The sequence below is a fragment of the Octopus bimaculoides genome, chromosome 15 (assembly GCF_046866305.1).
Source record: "Octopus bimaculoides isolate indiv1 chromosome 15, ASM4686630v1, whole genome shotgun sequence".
NCBI classification, from domain to species: domain Eukaryota; kingdom Metazoa; phylum Mollusca; class Cephalopoda; order Octopoda; family Octopodidae; genus Octopus; species Octopus bimaculoides.
Window position 1 is genome coordinate 17,021,572 of NC_142942.1, and position 10,000 is coordinate 17,031,571.

The 10,000-nt window shown below is 34.7% G+C and overlaps 1 long non-coding RNA gene across 1 annotated transcript in view; it reads right to left on the minus strand.

Annotated features, from left to right (window-relative positions):
* Nucleotides 1-10,000, minus strand: part of LOC106875062 (uncharacterized) — a 28,460-nt gene that overhangs the window by 8,348 nt on the left and 10,112 nt on the right. Inside the window, exon 3 of the long non-coding RNA XR_008265601.2 lies at nucleotides 574-637. This is a non-coding gene — a long non-coding RNA (uncharacterized LOC106875062). The remainder of the gene's footprint in view (nucleotides 1-573; nucleotides 638-10,000) is intronic.

Consider the following 10,000-nt stretch of genomic DNA (forward strand, 5'->3'; position numbering starts at 1 on the left):
GTGCAAATTCTAGTTCTTGAAATGTTTACTAAAATAATCGCTGCTCAGCCGAACACAACAACATTGTATTGCCGGGTTCGAATTTGCAATGCCATGACGGCAGGCGCAGGTGTGTGTGTGTGTGTGTGTGTGTGTGTGTGTGTGTGTGTGTGTGTATTGTGACGCTGACAAAAACCAACAGAAAGTAGTGCTCTGATTATGGATTACTGATACGTCTTTTATTTTTTCGGTCCGGGCAGAGTTATGTTGTTTCGACAACATCCAAGCAAATTCAACATCTCTTCTACATTTCATCGGAATTAACTCCATACTTTTACTAATTTAATATCTCCTCTTCATTTGATACTACACCTAAATTGTCTCTATTATTATTATTATTATCATTATGATACTACTACTACTACTACTACTACTACTACTACTACTACTACTACTACTACTACTAATAATAATAATAATAATAATAATAATAATAATAATAGTAATATGCATATTATTGTTGTGGTTGTTCTTGCGCTTAATGAGATCTAGGTTGATTTTAACGTAATCAGTTTATATCACGCAAAATATTACCTTCAAAATTCTTCAAAACACAGATTCGTGATCAGGAATTATTCTGTTCAGTATCATATTTAAACTAGAAAGAAATAATAATATAAATTAAAATAAAATAACACAGAAAAAACAACGACTTAATACGAACGTTGAAAGAAAAGAAAGAAAAACATTAAATCAAGATACATTCCCACATATCTGGAGACAATTGTTTCAACATTTGCGTCACGTAATTTATTAGTCTTCACGCAACTCAATATCCGTGTATTACATTATATATGGATATTTCTGGTTTTAAATAACGTTTTTTATCGATGTTTACTTGATGTTTTTAACGATCGTTTCTTTTATATAATATATTTAGATGTTTTATTGTTGTTATATTTTCTCCGGTTTGTTAGCATGTTATTGTAATTCCCGAAAGATTCGTGTTTAAATATCTGTGCTTTAATCCGAATGAATGTAACATATATTCCAAGAATTAGCGTGAAGAACACTGTAACACTAATTAGACGATGCAATAATATCACAGGAAAAACTAAAATTATATAAATAATTCATGTTTCTTTTTGTCTTTAATGTTAATGCTTTTTTAAAAAATATCTATCCATATGATATTACATATTGTGAAAGAATATTTATTGTAATTGTCTGCTTAATATCAGAATCTCATGACTGTGGCGGATCTCTCTCTCCATACCTAAGACACTTTAATTCAAATACTGCATTTCTTAGTCTATAGTATGTACTATAATGAAGTATGTGAACATGCGTTATCTAACGGTGAGTGCTGCACACACAAACACAAGATCATGGGTTCAATTTACAGATCTGACGGCATTGTGTTCTCGGGCAAAATACATTGTTTCTTGTTGCTGCAGTCCACTCCCCTGTAAATTAGTAACCCTGTAACGAACTGGCTTCTCCTTCAGGTGAGGCTGCCTTGATATCAGTCACATACACGACAAACAAACCGGAGAACCGTCCCTTTGAGGTCAAGGGAACGAGACAGTTCTTGCTTTAATGATGCACATTGCAATTATGCTTGCTTCTTGATAGAGGTAAGGGTGATAATTTAGCAGGATCATCAGAGCGTTCGACAAACTGAATTGTAGTATATATTCCAGCTCCATACGTTCTGTGTTCAAATACTGCCCAAGTCAACTGTACCGCTATACTTTGGGAGTCGATAAAGAAACGTTCCAGTCAGGTATTGGAACTGAATTATTCGACTAATACTTCCAGCACAGCACTACTAGCCTTATGCATGTTTTACAAACAGGTCATCAAGGTTTGTTGTTTCTTTTATTTTTCAGAGATAGTACGGCTTTGAACTCATGCTGCTCAGGACTAGAGGACATCCTGTGAGGCATCTCGTCGGACACTCTAACACTTTCGCCATTTTGCTGGCGAGGATTGACACACTTTTGAACTTTCAAAAGGATGAAATGCAATAGTGACAGTTTTGACGGTCTTGTATGTATGTATGTATGTATGTATGTATGTATGTATGCATGTGAATGCACTAATGCTTGTTTCAATGTAAAGTAAGTTAAAATGCTATTTAATGTTAAACTGAATAATTACTCAATACTTGTTTGTAGAGTACGTATTTCTTAAAATTTTACAAGAAGAGCGACACTGACTTCGAAGTTTATATATATATATAATAATATTAGGGATATTATTGTTTCTTTTCTCTAAATTATATATACATATATATATACATGGAATGTAGTGTTTGTGTTTCTTACTCGGTCCAAGAAAAGACACAAGCAGAATAAATGCGACGTTTATAGCAGTGGAATCGATTTGGGAAGCAAAACTCTTCAGGTGGTGGCCAAGCTTGGCCACAGGTCAATAACTGAAAGGAATACAGAGTACATTACATGACTTCGAGCTACAATAATACCTGAAATCGTTTGTAATCTATCGCTAATGATGAAAGGAGCAGTCAGAGATGAGTAGGGAAAAAAGACGCTGTTTTCTTTCATTAACCGTAGCAGCACATGACAAGCAGTAAATACAATGCAGGAGACCGACCCTATAAGGGAGGTTTTACATGTTCACTTAAACAGCTAGGCATAGGGTGTAGCATCCTAATTCCTTTCAAATCATTCACTTTGGTAGTGAGCGGTTTATGAATTTTTTCCTGCTAATACTCAACATCTCGAGGGAAGTGAAGAAAAAAGAGGAAATAAAAATAGAGTAGAAGACGAGAGGTTGAGGAAAGAAAGAAATGAATAATAAATGAGGAAGAGATGAGGGAAACAAAATGCAAGTAAGATGAGGAAATGAAAACGATCATAACTAAGCAATGAGGAAGGTGATACACGCCTTCTGCTGCAAAAAGCTGTCAAAGCAAACAAACCACATAATTGCTATCAAATTGAAAAACGATGGAGGCTGTGGATAAATTTCAAAATTTTCAAAGTCCCTGTTGATCATTTAAATGTGTTCTTCTCCTACTCGATCATCATTCTTCGTTATTTTTTAGAATTGCCATCGCTACTGTTAATTATATCCGCTACTTTGGCCTCTGTCTCTCTATCAAAACTTCTTTCAACTCATGAAAATGTGAAGCTTATAGTTTTAATATTTGCTGATTCATCTCAGCTCGCAGAAATTTTTGTTTTAACGATTATTTCTTTTACATTCGTTTTTTTGTTTCTGATTTTCTTTAATGTAAAAATTGCGTTTTCAACTCCATAAAACCCCAAATTATATGTATGTATTTATGTCATTATCCAGCTTTATTTCATCATTTCTTGCCACCAGAGAATGAACCGGTATCTAACCTTGATCTAAGGCCGCTTCATTGGAATTTCAACATCAACAACAAGGTATTTTTGCATGTATGTATATATGAATACGGGCATATTTGTATGTTTTGTTTTATGTATGTGGCTGATAATATGTACATCGATAAACACGAGGAGTAGTGGGGGAGCATCATAGCCATGTGTCGAGTGGGATTCTTTGAGGTTCGAATAAATGTAACAACAGCAAATTTTGAAGGAAATATTAGCCATTTTTCTTACTTTCCAGGGGTAAACAAATAGAAAATAACAGTTGTTTACGAACGTCAAAAAATCGTGTTACACTGTTATTTAATCAACCCATGAGAGAACGACAAGCAAAGTTGACTTCTGCAGGATTTGAACACAGTGCACAATGAACAGGAACTAATACTGCAAATCATTTTGTCCTACGAATAACTATTCGGCTTTTTCTTCGCCTAATTGACAATTATAAGTCGTAATCCCCTGATGTAAACCAGTTCGATGACCTCCCATTATTTTCTTTGCTTATTTTGTTGCTTTCTCTCTCTCTCTATCTCTCTCTCTCTCTCTCTCTCTCTCTCTCTCTCTCTCTCTCTCTCTCTTAACAGATATAATTGTGTTAATAGTAAAAGAAAAGTATTACATTATGATGTTGTGGTTGTTGTTGTGGTCTTTGTTGTTGTTGTTTTATTAGTCTCTGATCCAAAAATCGTGGCGAAGATAAAAGTAGTGATTCCTTGTAATTAACATTTAGAATACATTCTGATCTCTTTTATCTGACCAAAGCACAATTTATTATTGAAAACATTGATGAGGCTTCTATGCAGACCTACAGCCTGTTAGGAATAGGAAGAACAGATTGAATAAAATGTAGGCCTAGCTGCGCTAATTGCTGGTAACATGATGAGCTTGTCACGACTGGAGTGTTTGGCTTGATTTTTTTTCTTCTGCTTCTTCGGTTAGTTTTGTCAATGGTTCGATGAATCAGTTTAACGCAATGTTTCTCAACTATCTTTTATCTAGGAGCCGTTTGGTTCCTATTTTACTCGTGGGAGGCGTTTCATATTCACTCGATGTCTAGAAACTATTATATTTTTATGATTAAATGTTATTCGGAATTCTATATCTACTGTTTTACTTATTTCGGTCATTTGACTGTGGCCATGCTGGAGCACCGCCTTTAGTCGAGCAAATCGTTCCTAGAACTTATTCTTTGTAAGCCTTGTACTTATTCTATCGGCCTATTTTGCCGAACCGCTAAGTTACGGGGACGTAAACACACCAGCATCGGTTGTCAAACGATGTTGGGGGAACAAACACAGACACACAAACACACAAACACAGACACACAGACACACACACACACATACATATATATATATATATATATATATATATATATATATATACATATATATATATATATATACTACGGGCTTCTTTCAGTTTCCGTCTACCAAATCCACTGTAGAAGTGTATCCATTTTATTGGATATCAATGTTAACAACAGAATCTTAAATGGACACCCAAGGTTCATAGGGGCCCCGTTTGAGAACTACTGTTTCAAGATGACAAAAGAAAAGCAACAAGAACAATATTACATGTTGGAGTCGTCAACGAGTTTTGTGTAGCCTCGAGTTAGTTATGAAGGACACCAATTTCTAGAGTTAAAATTGATCCAGCACAGAAGGTGCAGTGGTTTTCCCGAAGATTTATTCAGTGCCACTATATCCTCAGAAATTTTCTACACGAAAATAATAGTCTGAGTGCAGAGAAACTTTGGCTGCTATTTCTAACTGAACATGTAACTAAATGGAATTCTTATGTTCGCTATATATTATTGGCAACGGTGTGGCGTTGAATCAGCAGAATTGTTACTACCTTGAACAAAATGCTTAGCGGCACTATTACAACTCTTTATGTTATGAGTTCAAATGCCGTAGATGTCAACTTGAAATACATACCAGTCGAATAATGAAGTCGATGAAACTGACATCTCGAAATTGCTGGCCTTGTGCCAAAATTAGAAATATATTATTAGGAACAGATAAGTGAATTGGACCATGGAAAATATATGCATCCAACGTCTATAATTTGACCAACAAACATCGTCATCTCAATCTCTGTTGAACTGTCCTTTAATAATCACAGTATTTTAAAATGTTACTCTCTCCTTAACATCACTAATTCAAATAATTTTGTTAACTTATTCCTCATCTCTCATTGATTAGCAGTCTCTGAATACTATTCCCTGTAATTAAGTGCCTGGAATATTTTCGTTTTATCTCTTAAATGAAGTCTAATAACATTTTCTTAGTTTGTGGCATTTTAATTACATCTCTATTGGATTTTATGTTTTATTTTTCTCTCCACAATATTCAGAAAGGTCTTGAATACGCCCACATCTGAAAATCCTGAAGTGCTTATGAGAGTACTTTTATTACTGCCTCTTTTCCAATTCCATAAAGGTGGAAACATAACAAATCACTTAAACACCTTTTATGATTGTGATACTAAGGTTCCTTTATACTAAGGTTTCTTGTGATACTAAAGTGTCATGCAAGGGTACAGTCTTGAAGAGTTTAGGATCGAACGAACCGACTCAAGTATTTATACTTTTTAAGCGTGGTACGGATTCTATTGGTTTCTTTTGCTGAACACATAAATTAAAATGATGTAAACAAACCTGTACTATTTATCAAGTAGTTCCACGATAAACGCAAAGACAGACACACACACACACACACACACACACACACACACACACACACACACACACACACACACACACACACACACACACATATATATATATATATATATATATATATATATATATATATATATATACGTACATAAAAGACAAAATAGAGTAAAAAAAACTACAGAAGACTTGCGTTATATGGTTTTATATATATATATATGACAGGCTTCTTTCGGTTTTCGTCTACCAAATCCACTCAGAAGACTTTGATCTGTTCGAGGCTATAACAGAAGGTACGCTGAATCATGTGGTTGGAAAGCTCGCTTCTTACCACGCAGCCACGCCTACTCTGAAAAGCATTCTGCCAATATTTCTTTTTAAATGAATTTCTAGCCGTTTCAATTTTTTTCATGATCTCTTATTCGTATTTCCAGTATATTTATTGTTTCAGTTCCAGTTATAATATCTTGGAACAGTCAAGTTTATTCGCTTGGCTTTCACCGTAAATATAATATATTTTGTCACTGATGTTTCTTACTGACTACCGTTGAATGTTTCTTCTTTATATTCATTCTCATTCTCTAAACTATTTCATTGCCTTTTGCCTTAGTCACAAACTACAGCTGGTGAACTACAGCTGAACTACACAAACTACAGCTGTTGAAACTAAATAAGGGGTATCGTCTGCATATCAATGGCTGTTGAAGTCCATATTTGCCGCCAGTGATTCTACTTCTCTGATAGTCTCAATGTATGCATTAAATACGATTGCGGATAGCATACATCCTTGCCTGACTCGATTCTTAATTTTAAACTCTGAAGCACTTATATGTTTACTTCCATCATCTTTTTCATATAAGCCATGTTACTAGAGATATTCAGTCAACTCGAATTGATTTACTCTGTCAAATACCTTCGTATATTTGATAAAGTATTTGTAAACATATTGCTTTATGTCTAGAGCTCTGTCACGTATACTTCCTTGAATACATTTTCTTTTTATATTTTCCATTTATAACGCGGCGACCTGGCGAAATCGTTAGCACACCGGGCGAAATGCTGTTAAGCAAATCGTCTGCTTTTTTACGTTCTGAGTTCAAATTCAACCGAGGTCGACTTTTTTTTATCCTTTCGGGGTCGATAAAATAGCAACCAGTATACTACTGGGGGTCGATGTAATCGACTTAACCCTCCCTTAAAATTGCTGGCCTTGCGCCAAAATTTGAAATTAATATTTTTCACTCAAACGTCGGCGATCTTGGAGAACCGTTAGTGCGCCTAACAAAATATTTATCGGCATTTCGTCTGTCCTTACATACAAGTTCAAATGCAACCGGGATCGACGTTGCCTTTCATTCTTTCAAGGGTCGATAAAATACGTAAGCCTTATGTCTTGATTTGAAACCAATATTTTCCATTCAAAGTCTGAAATCATTTCGCACTTCCTTAATTTTTCCATTTACTGTTGTTGCATAATTAATTGTTGGAGGATTGTTTTTTAGCATTTATCTTTGTCACATGACGCATTAGATTAATAGCTCTAAGTTCTTTGTGTCTTGTGTGGTTTGTTTCATTAGTAATGGAACAAAGGTAAATCGTTTTATCACAGATGATATTTTATCTAATCTTGTATATTACATTACAGGAGTCCATTATTTGTTCTACATTGTTTATGTAATGCCTTTAATGTGTCTGTTGTTATTTCATCTTCCCCAGTTGCCTTTCTCTCTTCCATTAACGTTTTTGCCCTTTCTATTTCTTTTACGATTTTTTTTCTTTCGGTTGTTTACTCTAAAATGGGGCATAACCTGTCCGGTTTTCATAACGTCTATGTATCCACCCTAACTGGTTTCATCCTGTGCATTAGCACGCTGTTTACTCATGTATTTGGTGTTACTGATCTCATTTATTTTACCACATATTCCTTCAGATTGACGCTGGTTATTATTTGTTTCAACAATACTGCATATGACACCCAGCTATTTGGTGTTTGTTTTCTCCACAACCAGAAACTATATCTTTGTTTATAGTGTAATAGCTATCCTCGTCTCTATTCTTGAACGTCTTTCTTTCTTCTATTTCTTCTACTTACATAGAATTTCGTTAGTCATCCATATTTTCTCTTTTTTCTTTTTCCATTTTCAGAGCAGTTAGGGTTAGGGTTAGGGTTACATTTTCTGTTTGCTCTTCATTATTTCTCTCATAGTGTTACTTCATCCTTCTGTAAACATTCATACTTGTGTTGTATTTCCACATAAGACTTCTCTTTGTATTCTGCTTGTTTCCCTACGTTTGTGTATTTTTGCTCAAGTCCTTTAGCTCTTTTCACTTTCTTAACTATGATTTGTAATTTAATTACCATTGGATCATATTCAGAATTGATATTATCTTCAGGGGCTAATATCCAATTTTTACCGTCTCTAAATTGTTGTACTATCTGTATATAATCTATCTGATTTCTTACCATGTCACCTCGACTCTTCCACAAATATAATTTTCTTCATCAAAGTCACAAGCGTTTTCAGAATACACAAACTCACAAAATTTGGCAAATAACCATGAAAAAACAACATTGCGATCATGCAAATTATTTATTTAACAAAAAGGGACTTGTCAATCACCTCTTACATATATTTCCGTTAATCCTTAGTGATCTTTTACATTACTAATCATTTCACAACCGACTTTTCATATAATAATCTCCCTTATAATTGTTTTTTTATTTTCTAACTTTGATATATTTTAGTTTTATGTTCAATTTGTTGATACAATTTTTCTAAATTTCTATCACTTTTTTTCTTGTTTATGTGACATAACTGTGTGATTTTAATATTAAAAGGCTTTTCTTGTAGTTTTATCATCGTCACCTACTTTTCTCATATCGAATTTGTCATTTTGATTCATATTCATAGAATGCAAAATTCTATTTGTTAGTTGGTTCACCAAGCGTCACTGTGTTCATAAACAATAACAATCAACATTATAAGGCGGCGAGCGGGCAGAAACGTTAGCACGCCGGGCGAAATGCTTAGCGGTATTTCGTCTGTCTTCGTGTTCTGAGATCAAATTCCGCCGAGGTCGACTTTGCCTTTCATCCTTTCGGGATCGATAAATTTATACTAGCCCCCGCCACAAAATTTTGGGCCTTGCACCAAGAGTAGAATAGAATAATAATCAATATTATGCATTATTATTATCTTGAGGTGGCAAGTTAGCAGGATCGTTAGCACACTAGGCAAAACTAGTTAACAGCGTTTCGTCCGCCTTTACGTTCTGAGTTCAAATTCCGCCAAGGTCGACTGTGTCATTTAGCTCATCGGGGTCGATAAAATAAGTACGATTTGAGCACTTGGATCGATATAATCAAATTACATTCCCACCTCGAAGTCGCTGGCCCTGTGCCGAAATTTGAAACCAAGATTATGCATTATCTTAGTTCCTGATGCTTTGGATACGTTTAGCATGCTAACTGAAATAATATACTGTAGTTGACCAAAATATGTGCTACCGAACCCAATAATTGTTACACAAAAGTTTCAGGAGACCAGAGTTCATGCTCTCCTACAATCTTACATAAAACCCATTCTGAATAGACTGTTAGAAATCGTATTGTCACAAAGGTACTCCTCTTCACTAGTCTGCGCAATAATCGCTAAAATAGTCTAAGGGAAATAAAAGTGGTGGGTCTGAAAATGATAAAATTGGTTCTGGTTCCCCAGACTTCTACACTTTGAACAGCCACGAGATTTCACAGTTATGTGTTTATTTGAGACGTTAGCAGATCGCTCAAATTACGCCATATTGTACATTAAAAAGTCAACATAATTTATGTAATCATACATACAAGATAAAATGCTAGATAATAACGATTGGAAAGATTTTCATTATAGGTTGGTTGACAATTGTCAGATTGCCGACTAACAACAATGATATACATCATTTTAGCTCCTATATATTT